We start from the raw sequence: 15957 nt of genomic DNA, 5'->3' as shown, positions 1-15957 counted from the left end.
CTGCTGGGTGGAACAACTGGCACAGAGCTGTCTGTCTGTCCGAGGCAGAGGTGCTTGGGTGCTGCTGATCCTGGGCTGTGACATCTACACTGCATTTTCCATTCCAGCCCCAGGCTTTCAGAATTTACTGGAAAGTTTGCCTTGTTGGGGTGGCATTTTGTCAGTCTCTGGGTTAATTTTTTTATATGTGAGGCAAAGCAGTCCCTCTGCTTTGTGAGGAGACAAGTGAGGAGCTACAATCCTTGCCTTCCTTCCCAAGACCTTGCGAGGACCCCAGGGTGGAAACGCTGCTGGAGAAGAGGTGAAGCACAGCCTACAGAAGTATTTTCAATTTGAGGGTAGCTGCCTTTTTGGGGTCATTACTGATTGGTGGAAGGGAACACAGGGCAGGTGTTTGGGTGTGTGCTACACGCTGCTGTGTGCCTGAGAAAAGAAGAGACTCTTCAGTGTATCCCTTCCTGGGGCTATCTGGGGCATGAGCAGGTGGGGAATCAGTGGGATCAGTTTTTATTTTTCACCTCCTAAAACTGGAGCATCCTTCTCTGTCAGACTGCTGCTAATGAGTTAGTTAAACAGCATCTCCTTACTGGAAACTCTTTTCAGTCCAATTAAGATGTTGCAACATGTCAGTTGTGACAATAAAAGTGAATTAAGGCTCATTTCTCCTTTTTTACGATGTTTATTAGAAGATGGGAATGCTCGTTTAGAGGAGCTAATCATGGTTATTTATTTGTCAGTGGCACCAAGAAGCCCCTGTGCAGGCTAAAGACCCAGTGCCAGATGCTGTGTGTGCTCACAGAAGGAGTGGGAGCCAGCCCTGGAGAAGGGATTACCACGTGGGAAAAGCCCAGGTGAGGTAGGGAGACTCCCATGGCCATTTAGCTGCAGCTGCAGGACTTGCTGCTGCTTGGAGATGCTGTGAAAGCTACTGAAGTCAAAGAAGGCAAGAGGAGAATTCATCTCCCCTCTCATGCTGTTTTGATTCCATGGCTCATCCAAGACTTAAAGCAGGCTCTTCCAGGGGATGGGCTGCTTGTGAAGGTGCTTTCCAGCACATCTGACAGGGAAAAGGAGTTATGTTGTTGCCTTGAGGAACCCAGGCAGAAGGATGCAATAGAAAAGGCCTGTAGGAAGGTTCAGTGCATCAGCTTGTTTTCAAGGAGAGTTTGGTTTCTGCTTCTCAAAACCATTTAATTCCATCCTTAGCTGATAAGCTTAAAAGATCCAGCAATCAAGAGCAGAAATCCAAGGACCTGGAGGCATGGAAGGCTGAGAAGCAGGCCAGGAAGGAGAAAGCCAAACTGGTGATCTTCCCCTGCAGAGAGCCAAGAAGAGAGTTGACCCTCAGTGCCTCTCCCTGTGAGGAAGACTCCGTGCCATCGCTGGAGGAAGGGGTAAGGGTCTGGCCCTCTTGCCCTGAGGTCTGGTGGGGCCCTGTGGGGAGGAGCTGCCACGAGCAGAATTTACTGAGGGTAAAGGGGAAGCATTGAGGACAGAGAGACAGATTTTCCTGCAGGTCACAGCAGTCCCATGCTGGGATCAGTTGTCACCGAGCTGTTGGCTGCTGGGCTCTGTCCCTGCCCTGTGTTTTGGGCCTCCAGGTGCTTGTCTTTCAGCCTGAGTTCTGCCTGGCTTGTGGGCTCCTTCATCAGGACTTTTGGCTTTGTGCTGTTGATGCTCATAAGTGTCATCCAGACTCTGGATCCATCCTGGACTCCAGCTTTACGTAGACACGGGTTGGGGTTATGAAGGTTACTCTGTAGAGGACAGAAACTGGGGGCTTTGAAGATCACACTGGAGGTGAGAATGGAGAAAGCTGAGGGGATGACTGACTCCCAACTCCTTTGGCAGGATGGCCAGGCTGGGGTGAGCCAGCAGCAGCCAGCCCATGTTGGGGACTGAGACCTCCAGGCTGGGCTCCTGCTTGTGGCCACACCAGCACAACACCCTGGGGCTCTTCTCTGTCCATGAACCCGCTGTGCTGTGTCACAGTGGGCTGAATCTCTGTCTGGATCAGTGTAAAAACATCATTCTTCTTCCTTCAGTCCTGCAGCTGTCGATGTTTTGAAGTTAAGAAAACATTTAAATGATTTAAAAAAAAATAAATATCCAGTCTTGGTTTATCAAGGGAACTTCTAATGAGCAGAAGGGGAGGGGGAACAGACACGGGAAGGGCAGCAGAGACTTAACAGCCTGGCAGAGCACTTGTCATCCTGACAACGCAGTAAGTTTCAAACTGGGCTCTCTCCTGAGGTTTGCCTGAAGGTATATTTAACTAGTGCGGGAGATGCTGGAGCACAAGTGTGCACCTTTGAGCCCAAGGAAGCCTCAGCAGGGGTTAGCCGGGTTTGGGAAGGGGGGGAGATGGGCTCCAAATGGAAAACGTGCCTCCCTCCCTGTCTGTGCGTAGCCAGACTGCAGGGCTGTGCTCGCAGCTTGGTGAGAGAGGATGCTAATGAAGCGTGAACCGGCTGCGCTCAGTGGCAGCTCCGTGTATCTGCCACCAGCCCACCTCTTCCTTTCATTCCTTCTGAATTTGCATGTTGTGTTTGACGAATGGAAATGTGGGCTTCGCTTTGAAGCGGGAGGGATGACAAATAAACAGATAGGATGGGAGCTCAAACTCTGCTTTCCCAGGGCTGGGCTGAATTGTCAGAGGATGCACAAGGCTTCTGGGAGAGATTTGCAGCCTTTGGGACTGATGGGAAACCCCAGGTTTTGCAGGTTAAAGGGGGTGCAAAGATGGGGTCTTTGAATGGCTCTGTGCTCTGCCCAGAAATCTTTTCTGTGTTTGTTTTGTTTTGGTGGTGTTTGTTTGTTTGTGGAAATTTTTTATTTTGGTTTGGGTTTGTTTGGGTTTTTGGTTTGTTTGGTTTTCTTCCAGCCCTGACTTTGAGAGCTGCTGCTCCTCTGTGTTGGGTCTGAAGCTCCCAACCCTTCTCTCCCAAGAGCTTTCAAAATGCACCTCCCACCTCCCTCAAACCCCTTTCAGCTCTCCCTGCTGCAGCAGGACCTGCTCCATCTCTCCTGTCCAGGTACCTCTGCTCTTCTTCCCCACAGCCCCTGGCACTCACCTCCCTTTTTTTAACTCAGCTTTCCCTGTTTCAGCCAGGCCTTTGCTCACTTTCTGTCCCCATACTCTGTGCTGTGGGATTTGAGACATTGAGATATGATCTGTGTGCCCAAAAATCCCAAGATAGTGCCTACAGACCCCAGGCGTGTGTTGAATCCACATTACAGGCACTTGGGAATAGAAATCCTCCTCTTCCAAGACTCGCCAGCTACCAAAATCACAGAATTGATAATGTTGGAAAAGAGCTCTAAGATCATTGAGTCCGGCTGTTATCCCAGTACTGCCGTGTTCGCCACTAAATCATGTCCCCAGAGTAGTCCAGGCAGCCACAGGAGAGCAGGATGCTTTATGTCTGGTCCTGTGTTGTGAGAAGTTTCCGTGGCAGAGCTTAAGGCTGATGCACTGATATTAGATGCTGCTGAAAAGGGATGAGAGTTTTTTTTAAATTGTTTTTATAGCGAGTGACTTTTTGGCATTTTTGAGGAGCAAACTCCCAGCTAGGAGGCAGAACAAGCTGGGCATGTGAAATGGGGGTAATGCAATGACCCAGAGCATCTGCTGCTTTGAAGGGTCTGAACTGTCCTCTTGTTGCTTTCATCACGTCCCCAGGCGTCTCATGGCACCTCACCTGCCTGCAAAGGAACATCTGGAAGGGTGCAAATGCCAATCTGTGTTTTCACTGGCCCTGCAGAACAAAGCCAGTTCCAGCATCAGTTACAGCAGGAGGAGATGGAAAGAGAGTGTTAGACACTGGAGTGCCTGGGAGTCTTGCCTGGAAATAGGTGTCTGCAGCAGTATGGGAATGGGCTAAATCAGGGATGTTAGTCCATGCTCTCCCTTGCAGCCGTATGGTTTTATCTTCCTTTCTAGATTGGCTTTGAGATGTAGGAAAGTGTTGAGATCCTTCCCACAGGAGAGATTTGCTGAGGTCCTTAGCTGGTACAAATCAATCAAGCTCTAACTCGCAAAGCACCCTGTGGGGACACAACTTCGATAGGAACCTTCCTTCTGAAGTTTGATGTGATTTCCTTTTCTTCCAGCCACATATTTTCCTCTTTTCATCGCAAAAATAAAAGCTGTGAGAAAATCTGGCCAAGCCCCGGAGCTGGTCCCCACCTCCCTTGTCCCAGCCTTCGTGCCCTCCATCAGAAAACTGTGAGTCATCACCTCTTGGCTCCACCAGCTTTGTAATGTTTCTCTTTTTCTCCTCCTCATTCCCCCATCCCAGCTGGGGTGAAGAAGCGAGAAAGCAGATAGGAATAAATACCTCCAGCCATAAAAGTGAAATAAATCAATATCTCTTCTCTGAAGCCAGAGATGCTTAATAGGCAAGGATCACTGCCAGATTGTAAAAAATGTGTTTAGTGTGCGGCTGGGGCAAGTTTAACCCTTGGACATAAACAGCTGAGCAGCTTCTCACATCTCTGAATTAAATAACTTTAACTGCACAGGGCTGTGATTAATAGAGGTGCCTCTGCTTGGGATGCACCAGGTATTTGGTGCCTGAGGATTGTCTGGGAGGTTGGGAGGGAGGAGTTGTTGCCAGGTCACTTCTGCAGGCCCAGTGATGCTTTTTTTCATGAAGGCACAGCTCTATTTGTGGGTAAGGGAGCTCCTGAGCAATGGGCTGAGCTGGTGGGATTTCAGCTGCCTTTCTCAGGAATTAAGGACTCTTTTATCTGTCCATACTGCCTTTCTGTGGTGGGAAAGCAGAGGAGTAAAGCTCAAATGAGGTAGTGATAGGATATGAGGGAATGGCATGAACATGTGCTAGGGGAGGTCTAGGTTGGGCATTAGGAAAAGGTTCTTCACCCAGAGGGAGCTTGGGTACTGGAACAGGCTCCACAAGGAAGTGATCAGAGCACCAAGCTTGACAGGGGGGAAGTGTTAGTCTTGCTGTTAGTCCAGCTGGTTTGGTGAGACCACCTCAGGAATAACGGGGGTACTCTGGCCAATCTTTCTCAAGACCAATGAAATCAAACGAGAACAGGGTATAAGGAGCCCTGCTCAGAAATTCAGAGGCGTGAACATCCCATCACACAGAGTTTGGCTTCACAAAATCAAGGCTGAGAGGTGATGCACTTCAGGAGAAGAACTATTTAGAGATGTTGGCACCAGGACAGCTATTTATGGGCTGTCCATGAGCTTGGGAGATTGGTGACAAGCCAGAAGGTACAGATCCCTTCCAGCAATCATGGAACAGGGAAGCACTGGGACTGATTTAAAGTGAAGTTGAGCAGGAGTGACTATTTGATATAACTGCAGCACTGCTCAGAGGCTGGATGCAGGGATGTGGGGTTTCTCACTGGTCTTATTTACCATAATCTGTGTGCCTTTTGTTGGGGCTTGGAGCTCAAAGATAGCCAAGGTATTTCAGAAGAGGATTAGGGTCAGTTTTCCACAAAGCCTTCTTGCACCTCTATAAGCCATTTGTTCTCCTGGCACAGTCTCACACTCACTTAAGTGAGTGCTGCCTGGCACACACGTTTTCCTGAACTCCTTTTGCTGTGGAGACCCACATGATGGAGAAACCTGGGTCTTAGGCCAAAAAAAGGGCTTTTACTGACTCTTGGTATGTTGCCTCCACCTTGCTCTGTGGTCTGTTGGTGGCTCCTACTCCTCTCTGCCAGATTCCAGTTTGGATCTGGAAGTCCCTGTAGTTAGAGCAAGGGGGTGTCAGTGGTAGTTCTCCACACCTAAATCCCCTTTAAATAATTAAGGCTGGGAAAGGCTTTTCTTATCAAGTCTAACCATTAACCCAGCACTGCAACTTCTTGTTCTCAGTCTCTTGATCCCCTCAAACAGGAAGAAAGGAGGGACAGCATTGCCTGAGTGAGGTCTGTAAGAGTCCACTGCCTCCAGGACTCCAGTGTTTTGGGTGAGGTGTTGTCCTGTGGGCACCAAACATCTGCGTGGCTTTGCGTGTGTCACTCCTTCCTTGCCCCCTCCTCCACCTCCAAACGTGGGAGAAAATCCTCTTGTCGGTGCCCGCAGAGCTGTCTGTGAGAGCCCAGCCACGGAAGAGCTGGTGGATTGCTTTTCTGCCCAAGGCAATCAAAGTGCTCCTGGTGGGATAATCAATCTCCCCAAGAGCTCCCCCAGCCTGAGGCGACCGCCCTGACTTTATGGAGTGTGGAGCATCTCCCCTGCAGTGGCCACGAGTCCCCCTTCCAGGCAGCAGCTCACCCGTGGGATGGGGAGCGTCTGTGTGTGTGTTTAAAGGTCGTAAAACGCTCTGAGGAGGAAAGCTCTGGCCGTTCCACCTGCCGACGGGAGAGCTCCCGGCACTCCAGCTTCCTTGGCATAAAATCACAGCAGGGAGTAAATCCTGGAGAAATAAAGCTGGTGGAATTAGCCCAGAACCTTGTGCAGGAGGTGGGAAGTATTTTCACGGTGTTTCCTCCTCTCTCGTGGGTACTGAATCATTGTGGGTGATTTTTCATCTTGGCGCAGGTCAAACAAGCCGGGGCTCCTTGTTGGTTGATCCCAATGAGGGAGAGAGGCCCATCTTTGATGGCCTGACAGTACCACGTTCCTCTTTTGTTTCCCAAAATGGTGAGAAAAGGCCCTAGCAGTGGTTTTTTGGGGTGTCATTTTGCTTCCTCTCTGGAGTTTCTGAGGCTGTGCCCGAAGGCAGGTGGGGTTTGGGGGAAGGATGTTCCCCAGTGTCAGCCAGCACTGGGCTGGGTAGGCTCTGCCTTGCTGGCTCCCCCAGGGCAGGAGCCATCACCCAGGCTGGGATTTCTCCCGAGGCTGGGAAGTAGCTGCCAGGCCAGATCTGGTATGGGGGAAGGGAAAGACTTGGTTTCTTTGAGTATCTGAGGGTGGATTAAGTGGAGCGTTCCTTGTTAGCTAATTGAAACAGTCAAAATGTCAAATGAGGCATTTCAATAATAGTGATGTTTAGGAGCTTTACGTTTTTATTTCTGTCCCTCTCTCCTTTGTATTGTGCCTTCAAGACATGGGGACCCAAGTCCCTGCCTTTACAGAAACTCTCTTAAAGAGGGGCTTCAGGGTGACGGGGCAAGGACTGAAGCCGTTTTAATCCCCTCCAATTCCAACATTATTGTGTTTCAGCAAATATTTTGCAAAAGGATTTTCAGGCTGAACTTCAAACAGGCAAATGCCTCACTCCAGTGACTCGGGGAGCTTTGCAAATTTAGAAAAGAAAATGAAGATTGTTTTAGCTGACATTTAAACCTCTTCTCTTTTCCCAGCCTGTCAGGAAGCTTCATACACTTCTGGTCAGACGCTCTTTCCCTGAAGAAGAAAAGGATATTTATAGCCAGGTAGGACCATAAAGGGGAAATCTCCAGGCTGCAGCACCTGTCAGAGGAGGTTACTTATGGCCCCAATAGCAACAGCCAACCTGGAACCCACTACAGGGAAGCAAAAAGGGGATGGTCCAGCCCTTGGCCCCACAGGAGGGTTCTAGCCCAAGTAATTTGGGCTAATTCCTTGAGGGTGAAGGTAGGCTTGGCTGGAGTGTGGTATTTTCTAGGCAAATGTTTTCCTTATGGCTCACTGTGTTTTGTGCCCTTCTGAATCTTGGGGAGTGTTGATACAGAGAGACCTTGAAGTGTGGACCATTCCTGGGACTTGGAGAGGTAGGGAAGGGGTTAACTAGAGATGTCAAACCCAAAGAAAACCAGTTTATCCCACAGAGGGGCTGTGGCTTCCTTGCCCTGGCTGATTAGGAGTTCCTGAGGAGCTGATGGAGCACCTGGCTGCAGGTCCTGGTTCCTCCTTGCTCGCTCTCAGCCAGAGCTGAAGCCGGGCCAGCGACGCCAAGCAGTGAGCAGCTGTCTGAGCTGTGTTTGGAGCAGTTTTCTCCCAGGGATTAGAGTGATTGGGGTTTCTTAAGGTAAAGACAGCGTGCAAAGAAAAAGCAGCATGTCTGGGGACAGCAGAGCTCCTCTGCAACCTGCTCTTAACCGCAGCTTGTTCTACACAAAGAGTTTTTGTTGGCACGTCACCTCTAATCCAGCCACCGGTCCAGAAGGATGGGAGCTCACCATGTGGGGCTGGAGGGTGGGGTTGGGGTTGTTTTTTGTGGCTGATGGGACTGCACAGGAGGTTTTGGCACAAGCATTTCTGCAACCCGAGCCCTGGGGCTTGCTCTGAGGCCCCAGGTAGGACACTGAGGGCATTTTGATGTAGGACAATGTAGCTGGATGAATGTTGGTGTCAGGCTGTTATTTCTGTGTGGTGTTGGCTCATTGGACTATAGTGTGGAAATCTCTGATGAGCTTAAACTAGACCTGGGAACATCTCCCATGGTGGAGGTCCCTCGCTTCTCTTTTTGGCCAGTATGGGCTGATCTTTTTCTGTGTTTTCCTGTGTCTCCCTAGATTTTAAGAGAAAGGAATGCAGGTGCAGTGCCCTGAGAGGGAACCATGACATGGTCTGGCCAAGAAGGGTATGGGGACCCATTCTCCATGGAATGCAGGTGTGGATACCACAAAGAGCTGTGTGAGATGCTGCAGGCACCCTTTTCTTCTAGGAAAGCCACCTGGGGTGAAGGAATAACAAAACCCTTCTCACAGACCGTGTCTCATGGAGGTGAGACCCAGAGGGATCTTCCCTGGAGATCACAGGCTGATGTTGCTCCTCTGGGCTGTGTAGAAGTGGGAGAGCCCAGGACACTGTGCAGGATTATGGTCTGGGGGACATCAGGTTTGCACTGTTGGCTCTGCTTCCGTGTCCCTTCCGATCCCAGTGCAGTCCTAGAGCTGAGCTGCTCAGGTTTTCATGATCCCAGAAAGGAAAGAAACAAATCTCTTAAACATTGAGCTCTCTACTGGGGTTTTCCTGCCTTCTGCCCACCCTGGTGGATGTTAACAAGCTAGTAGATCTAGACCTGCTGTGCCTTGATAGAAAGATTTATTTTTAGGGCCTTGATATTTAAGATGATCTGTTATAATTTCATGCTTAAATAACACTAAATAATGTTCCCTGTTTGCACAGTGTAATTGGAAGAGGCGAATAAACCAAACAAACCAGCTATGACTGAGCTTCCTTAGTATTTTCAGAGTGAAACAAAGAGTAAAAAACAAGGCCCTGGCCAATTTAACACTTTGGGGGTATTTTCTAGTTGGCATTTCACTTTTTCATTTTCACAGGCCAAGAAACATGAGAGTTCTAAAGAACCAGTGGCTTCTTGCCAAAGAAAACTCAGTTGATCTTAGACTGAAAAAAAAAAGAATGAAAAAAATTAGAAATGAACTTATTGTTTGTTTTTTAGGAACTGGCAGGGCTAATGACTCTGGAGGTGCCATGGGATTTTATGTGAGTGCAGAAAAGGCTTAGAAAATATTCAGCAAGTTCATTTAGGCTCCTTTCATGCTTCTCAAATCCTGAGGCTCCTTTTATTGCTGCTTTATGTCAATTTGGCACTGCTTGATTTCGCTGCTGCTCTCGACGTTGCTGTGATGGCACTGCCGTGCTGCATGTGGAGCAGGTCCTGCCCTGATCACATCCCTGGCATCCCACATAACCTGCCTGGGCTTTTAGGTGATTGAATTAAAACCCCTGCCTTCAGCTGACCAGGTTTGGGAATAGGAAGTTCAGGCCAAGCTGCGGTTACCTGTGTGCAAAGCCACAGGTGGGTCGTTTAAGCAAAGAGACTTTGTGATTAGTCATGAATGGGTTGTGTTCCCTTCTGGAAAACTGCCATCAGAGAGGGAGTATAGCCCAGGCTGAGGAAGCTGCTGCACATCAGCTCATTGGTGTGTCTTTATCTCCGTGCCAGAGTTCAAGAAGCATTTGGACAGTGCTCTCAGGCACATGCTGGGATTCTGTGCAGGGACAGGCATTGGACTTGGTGGTCCTCGTGGGTCCCTTCTAACTCAGGACTGATTCAGTGATTCTCCTGTTAAAAAGGCATGAGTAACTTTTCCCTCTCTGTCCTTGTGTGTAGATGCCCCATGGAGCATCGTTGCTGCAGGTTCAGGCTGTGGCAGTGAAGGTGCTGAGACTCCTTAGCAGCCCTGCATCCTGCTCTCCTTTCTTCCCTTTCCCTCCAGCCCTCCCTCTGTCCCGCCTGTCTGGGTGTGAGCAGGCTTCCCCCAGCACCTCCCCTCCTTTCAGGCTGGCAAAATCCTTCCCCATCTTCCCCTCCCTCCTCTCCACACAAGCCTCGGCTCTGTTTGTGCCCACATTAGCATTTCTGCTGACTGCGAGGATCGGTTTAATTTCATGGGTGTCATTTCCTTCAAGAAATCTCTCTCTGAGCAGCAGCCCGACGAATGCCTGATAAAACATATTTTCCTACGGTAATGATTTTATGGACCCATAAGTCATGAATTTATTATGATCTCAGCCCCTGCTGCTGATTGCTGTAAAATGCAAAGTAATTAACAGCGAGCGGTAGCAGCTATTCCCACCTGGTAGCGTGTTCTTGGGTACGCTGATGGCTTTGATTAAAGTAATGGCTAAAGTGTACAGCCCGGCTGTAAAATATTAGCATGATTAATGCAGTATCCCAAATAAGAAACAAAACTAATGGGCATGGTTTAAGGAATTAAATATATATATATATATATATGTACATTCCTCTCCCACCCTCCGGCTATTGTTCTGGCTCATTTGTGCTTTCTTTTCTGTTAAATAATGTATGGGCTGGAGGACCGGGGGCCAGGCTAGAGATGCATATTGCAGTTTCATAACATCTTAAGTGCTTGTGTTAATTTTTCACTCCTTCCTCCTCTTTCCCTTCAACCTGCCATCTCCCATCGTGCGGGGGGAGAAAGATAATCAAGTTTCCCGAACTTGGCCTGAAGTCAGATGTGATTTGATTTGGATTGCAGACAGCCCGGGGAAGTGGCTGGGAGGCAACTTGGAGAGTTGGGCTCCCTCTGTGGCCTCGCAGGAGAGAAACCCTGACGCTGTGTTCGCATTCCCATGGCTGGGGGTGATCTCCGGTCTGTCTCAGCAGCCGGGAAGCCCGTAAGGTTTCTGCGCATGAAGGATAACCACATCTGTCCAAAAGCTGCAGTGCTTCTGCTGGGAAAAGAAGGCTTTTGCTTTTCTTTTTCTGAGCAGCTTAAAAAAAACAGCAGTGACTGGATCTGAGTGGAAAAAAATTAGTGAAAATAAGAGCCGTGTCAGATTTCTCCCCGCCACCCTTCCCAAAACCGTGATAAATTTTACTTCTGCCATTTACCAGTGGGAAAGATTAGAAATTACTTGGGCTTGGGGATGAGAAAAGAAAAGGAATTAGGCTTTTTTTTCTTTTTTCTTTTTTTTTTTTAAGACAAACACTTAAAAAATTTCATTTGGAAATGGAGAAAATACCCGATTGAAAAAAAAAAAAAAAGGAAAAAAAGGCTTTTCTGACTTATCCATTTTGATCAGCTCTTCCAATTTCTGAAGATGCATACACCAATGTCATCTAATTCCCTCTGATCTGCCTCTACCTTTTCAGGTGTATTGATCTGCTCTAGTTTAAGAAGCTCCCGACTATTGGAAAGAAGAGTTTATAAATAACTACAGAGAAACAGGATTCTGTATCACAGGAGTTCCAGCTGGGCTGCTTTTGTTTATCGCACAACACACATTTTTTTTTGGAACTTTTCTTAACCAGGAGGTTGCAAAAGGAAGCTCAGCATGCCAATGTCACTGAGAATTGTTGTGTTGTGTTGTACTGTGCAAACGGTGTTTTCTCCCTCTTGGGATGGAGAGGTTTCTGGGTTTGTTTTTGTAGATAAGATATAAACTCAGTAGTGGTTCTGCTAGTAAATACAAGTAGCCCCAAGCTCTGGAATGCATCTTGTTGGTCCCTCCAGTAATTTGACAAAGTATCCTTCCAGCAACCTCCTGAAAGTACAACAGGAACAATTTTGTTGATCCTTCAGTATCTGGAATAGTTGTGGGAAGGGATGCTGGGCTCCATCAATAACTCTGCACAGTGGCCACTGCCCTGCCAGCATTGGTGTGGGTTTTGGATGTCTCACCTATGTTCAGGAGTGGTCAAACCCAGGAATTAGATATGGTACCAGGAGGGTGAGAATGAAGCTGTCTCTTTAAAATTGCCCCTGCTGGAGTTGTGACTACCTTTATTGGGAAGAGTATAGGAAACCTGTGATCAAAGGGGGAGCTTCCAGCAGAGGGAAATTATTCAGATTGAGGCGTGTTTGTGGAGTAGAGGGGCAGATGGGGATGAGTACAGAGGAGAGGGAGGTGATCAAACCATGTACAGTCCAGAGAGGAGTAGAAGAGGGGGCATGGATGGATTTGGATTCTGAGGGTTACCCAGTGGACTCATTAGGCAAAAGGTTTAAAGAAAATGAGGGGAAGTCCATTTTCCTGACATGCATAAGTACATATGTATTTCATCACCACGTCCTGCTGTGGAGTCCAAAAGGGGAGAATTAGAGGTGAAGCAGGACTAGATCATCATGGAAGGCAGATCTTTGGGGATGCTGGACGTAGCCAAAGGGTTTGCAACAAGAAGAGGGCCATAGATATCCCATCCCTCGTTTCCTTTTCCCTCTCCTTCCCTCGGCAAGGCTGTGGCCATGTTTTTGTGCCTGCTGTGTCCTCTTGTCTTGAGGCCGGGGCTTGGAGGCCGGGAGCTGGAGGATGTGGTTTGACTGACAGCACTGTCTTTCCTCAGGAATGGATGTCCCAGTGTCTTCCCCCAGCACATCAGACTGGAGCCATGAGGGAGCACAGGGCAGGTGATGAAGGAAGGGCGATGATGCCACATCGTGATTCCCACCAGAAACATCCAGCGTCGGGGACATGGAGGACACCACCAGCCCATGGGGCTGAGGCAGTGGCCTCGAGAGGTAAGAGCCGTGTGTGTGAGCGTCATCCCAACTCTGAGATGTGAGGATGGCGTGTGGTGGCTGGGCAGAGGAGGCAGACCCTTTTCACCCCTCGTTTGGGCAGTGTTTGAGTCGGCTGCCGTCGTCGGGCAGTGTGGCTGCGGGGTCATATTTGGAAGGCTTTGTCAGCAGTGCACACATGTTAATGATGTTTGAGGAGTCATTTCTGTGGGAGACCTGAGAGCCAGACGGCTCTGCAAATCAGCCCATTAGTATTTTTAAAAGAAAATCTCTATCCTATAGGAACTGCTTCGGCCTCTGGAGATGTGCTAGAACTGTATCCCAGAGTGCACCGCATCCACTTCTATTACATCTTTTCCTCTCTTCTTTTATCTACCCCTGTTCCTTCCCTCCTGGCTACAGCTTTCTATTGCTATCCTATCCAAAACACACTTTAGCTATTGCTTGGGAAGTTTGCACAAGGATAGGTTGGCGTTTACTTTTTCCACCCCCCCGCTCCGCTCTCCTTACTCTTTTTGAAGCTAATCACCCTGGTGAAATTGAGCTGTAATTCAGTTGGCAGTGGTCAGATTGAGCTGAACGTGTGTGCTCCAGCACATCCCCGGATTCTTTGCATCAACAAAAATGAGCACAGACAGGCACAGAGCGAAGGAGAGATCGCGTGGCCTTGTTTAAAACACACTCGCGCAGCAGCATCAGCTGCCTGAACAAAAGCTGCCTGTCTCCTCTTTGGAGGTGGGTGAAAGAAGAAGTTATTTGGCTTGATGTGCACAGAGAGAGGGGGAGACGGCGTTCCCCCCTTCCCCCCCCTGCCATCTGCAGCTGTGTGGCAGGTAGAGCTTGGTTTGGTAGGGAGGATTTATAGCTGTCGTGAGTCAGTCAGTGTGTCAGGGTAAATCAAGCCTGACGTTTTTAACATCTTCCCCACACAAAGGGAGGGGCAAGGGGGAATGGAGGAAGCAGTTGTAATTTTATGTCTATATCCTGCTCGACTAATCAAGGTGAGCAAGAGACATGCCAGCCAGGGGAGATTTTCCTCTTGTTAGCCTGAACGTTTCTTTGCTTTGGCTTTCCCCTTCCTTTCCTGGGCTACCGTAGCAATCTCCTCTGTCAGCAAAGAAAGATCCAGCTGATCGATGCTAGAGGTTCATAGACAAATGATTCTTGCTCCTCCAGACTGTCTCTTGTAGTATGTCTCTAATTAGGTAAGTGAAAACTCATGGCAAAACATGTTTTGGCAGAGGTTTGGCTACCTTTGGCCCTGTGTCCTGCCTCCTCACTCCTACTGAGACCCCAAACCCTGATGGCAGTGCTGTAGTGTACCATATCCTCTCCTGCCCTTCTCAGGAGCACCTTGCTCAGGTTGGACAGGCCTACAGGTGGGCTAGGGAGAGAAGGAATATCTGCATCATAGCTGGAAGGTAATTCCAGGGGATTTCCAGCAGCAGCATGGAAGAGTTTAAGGAAGGGTTGTCTTGGTATGCCTCTTGTCTTGCCTCAGGCATGTGCTGCTGCAAAGCCTCCCTGTGCCTTTTACCTTGCTGCCAGCACAGGCTGCCTGCTCTCATACCAGGTGGGCTAATTCCCTCTGGTGAGCACGGAGAGGAAAGGAGGCAAAACAAACACATAAGTAGGTGCTGCCCTTCCTCTGCCACAGTCCAGAGTATTGGTGTAACATATTAGGAGCATCCTGGTTTGAATACTGGGATTAGCAGAATGCTCTACCTTTTGCCAGAAGTGATGATCCAGTAGGCTGGAATACCTCATGGCAGGGGGCAGGGTCTCTCTGCTGGGAAGGACCCGGGCAGCCAGCCCATGGCACAGGTTGTCCTGAAGGTGAGTGAGGCGGATCATGCACAGTCCTGAGCTGGAGCTGTTGAGCAGCATTAAAACCTGCACGCTGGGTCCATGTGCCATCCAGGCAGGGCAACATCATTAAAATTCCTCGTGTGCACAGAAGTGGACTAAGTCATCAGCATAGGGCAGGGAGCCTCCGAGTTCTGTGGGCTTGTGCTGATTTACACCAGCTGGGGAACTGGGCCAAATCTGTCTCGTTCAGTGAATGATCATTCAATTTTTCTCTCTGCTATCAAGCCCTTAAACAAAAGCCAATTGAAATCAATGGGAGACTTTCATCATTTTCAGGGTTATAGGCCTAAAAAAATTGGATGCTTGGGGAAAAAGCAGGCAGGGGAAGAGAAAGGGAAGAAGGAATAAATGCTGCTGTAACATTATGGCTTACAACGGAAACAGATGGGAGTGAGAAATGCTTTCGTTACGATTCTCCAGCAGCATCAATTCAGCAAAGCTGTACATGGAGATGTGAACACTGCAGAGCATCCTTCATTATGTAAACAGCTCTATGGGTGCAAAGGGAGCCCGTCCCTCTGTGAATCCTGTCTCTGCGTGTCCTATTTCTATATGTGATTAAGTTCTCTGCTCTTCCATTGCAGTTAGGGTTGTTATTAGTGGCAAGCACATGTTCCACAGGCTGGCTGTTCCGCACAGAAATGCAGGAAGAAGCGCTGCCTTCTGCTCCCAGAAACCAGCGGGATTTTTTTTCGCCGTAGCTGGAAGAGGGGGAGGTTAATATCTCGCCAGCCTCTGGCTGTGTTTTGATAAAATCCTTTGTCCAATGACTGCAAAGCATTTTGCACATACAGCAGGGTAAAGCCCCTTCAGACAGGTATTATCTGGCCTATTTTTACAGCTGAGAATTCGCAGCCTTCGGAGCCATCCGAAGGCACTGCCTTCACCTTGTGGTCTGCTCGGCTGAATGAATATGTCAGGATCGGTCCTTTCAAACCCGGCCCCAGTTCGAACACAGCCCTCCAGTCCGTCTGGGCACGGTTAGATCCTTCCTCCCTCAGCCTCCCCATCCGTATAACAGGTATGACAATCATCCTTCCCCCCGGGTAAACATTTCATTATGCGGTGCTGCCGAAGTACCTCGGAGGAGAGAGGACCTACAGATAAGTCTGCATTCTCATTTTGGCTGTATTTGTGTGCGTGTTTTCTGCTTTAGCTGCTCTTCTCTTTCTTTGCCTGCTCATTAGTTCTGCCTGAGTGCAGGACCTCTCCAAAAAATGCAGT

At 48.9% G+C, this 15957-nt stretch overlaps 1 long non-coding RNA gene across 3 annotated transcripts in view; it reads left to right on the top strand.

Moving 5' to 3' along the window:
• Positions 1-15957, top strand: part of LOC113998194 — a 71425-nt gene that overhangs the window by 16157 nt on the left and 39311 nt on the right. The window contains exons 3-5 of one of the 3 annotated variants that reach the window (XR_005564565.1): positions 738-856; positions 1207-1394; positions 12690-12864. This is a non-coding gene — a long non-coding RNA (uncharacterized LOC113998194). Of the gene's footprint in view, positions 1-737; positions 857-1206; positions 1395-7300; positions 7363-12689; positions 12865-15579; positions 15755-15957 lie in introns of those variants that run through there. The other 2 variants (XR_005564562.1, XR_005564561.1) reach the window with 2 other exon arrangements.

This window comes from Pipra filicauda, unplaced genomic scaffold (genome assembly GCF_003945595.2).
Source record: "Pipra filicauda isolate LSUMZ 115617 unplaced genomic scaffold, ASM394559v2 scaffold114_size2234877_pilon, whole genome shotgun sequence".
Classification (NCBI taxonomy): Eukaryota; Metazoa; Chordata; class Aves; order Passeriformes; family Pipridae; genus Pipra; species Pipra filicauda.
The sequence above is the reverse complement of the archived record's forward strand: the minus strand, read 5'-3'. Positions and strand labels throughout refer to the sequence as shown.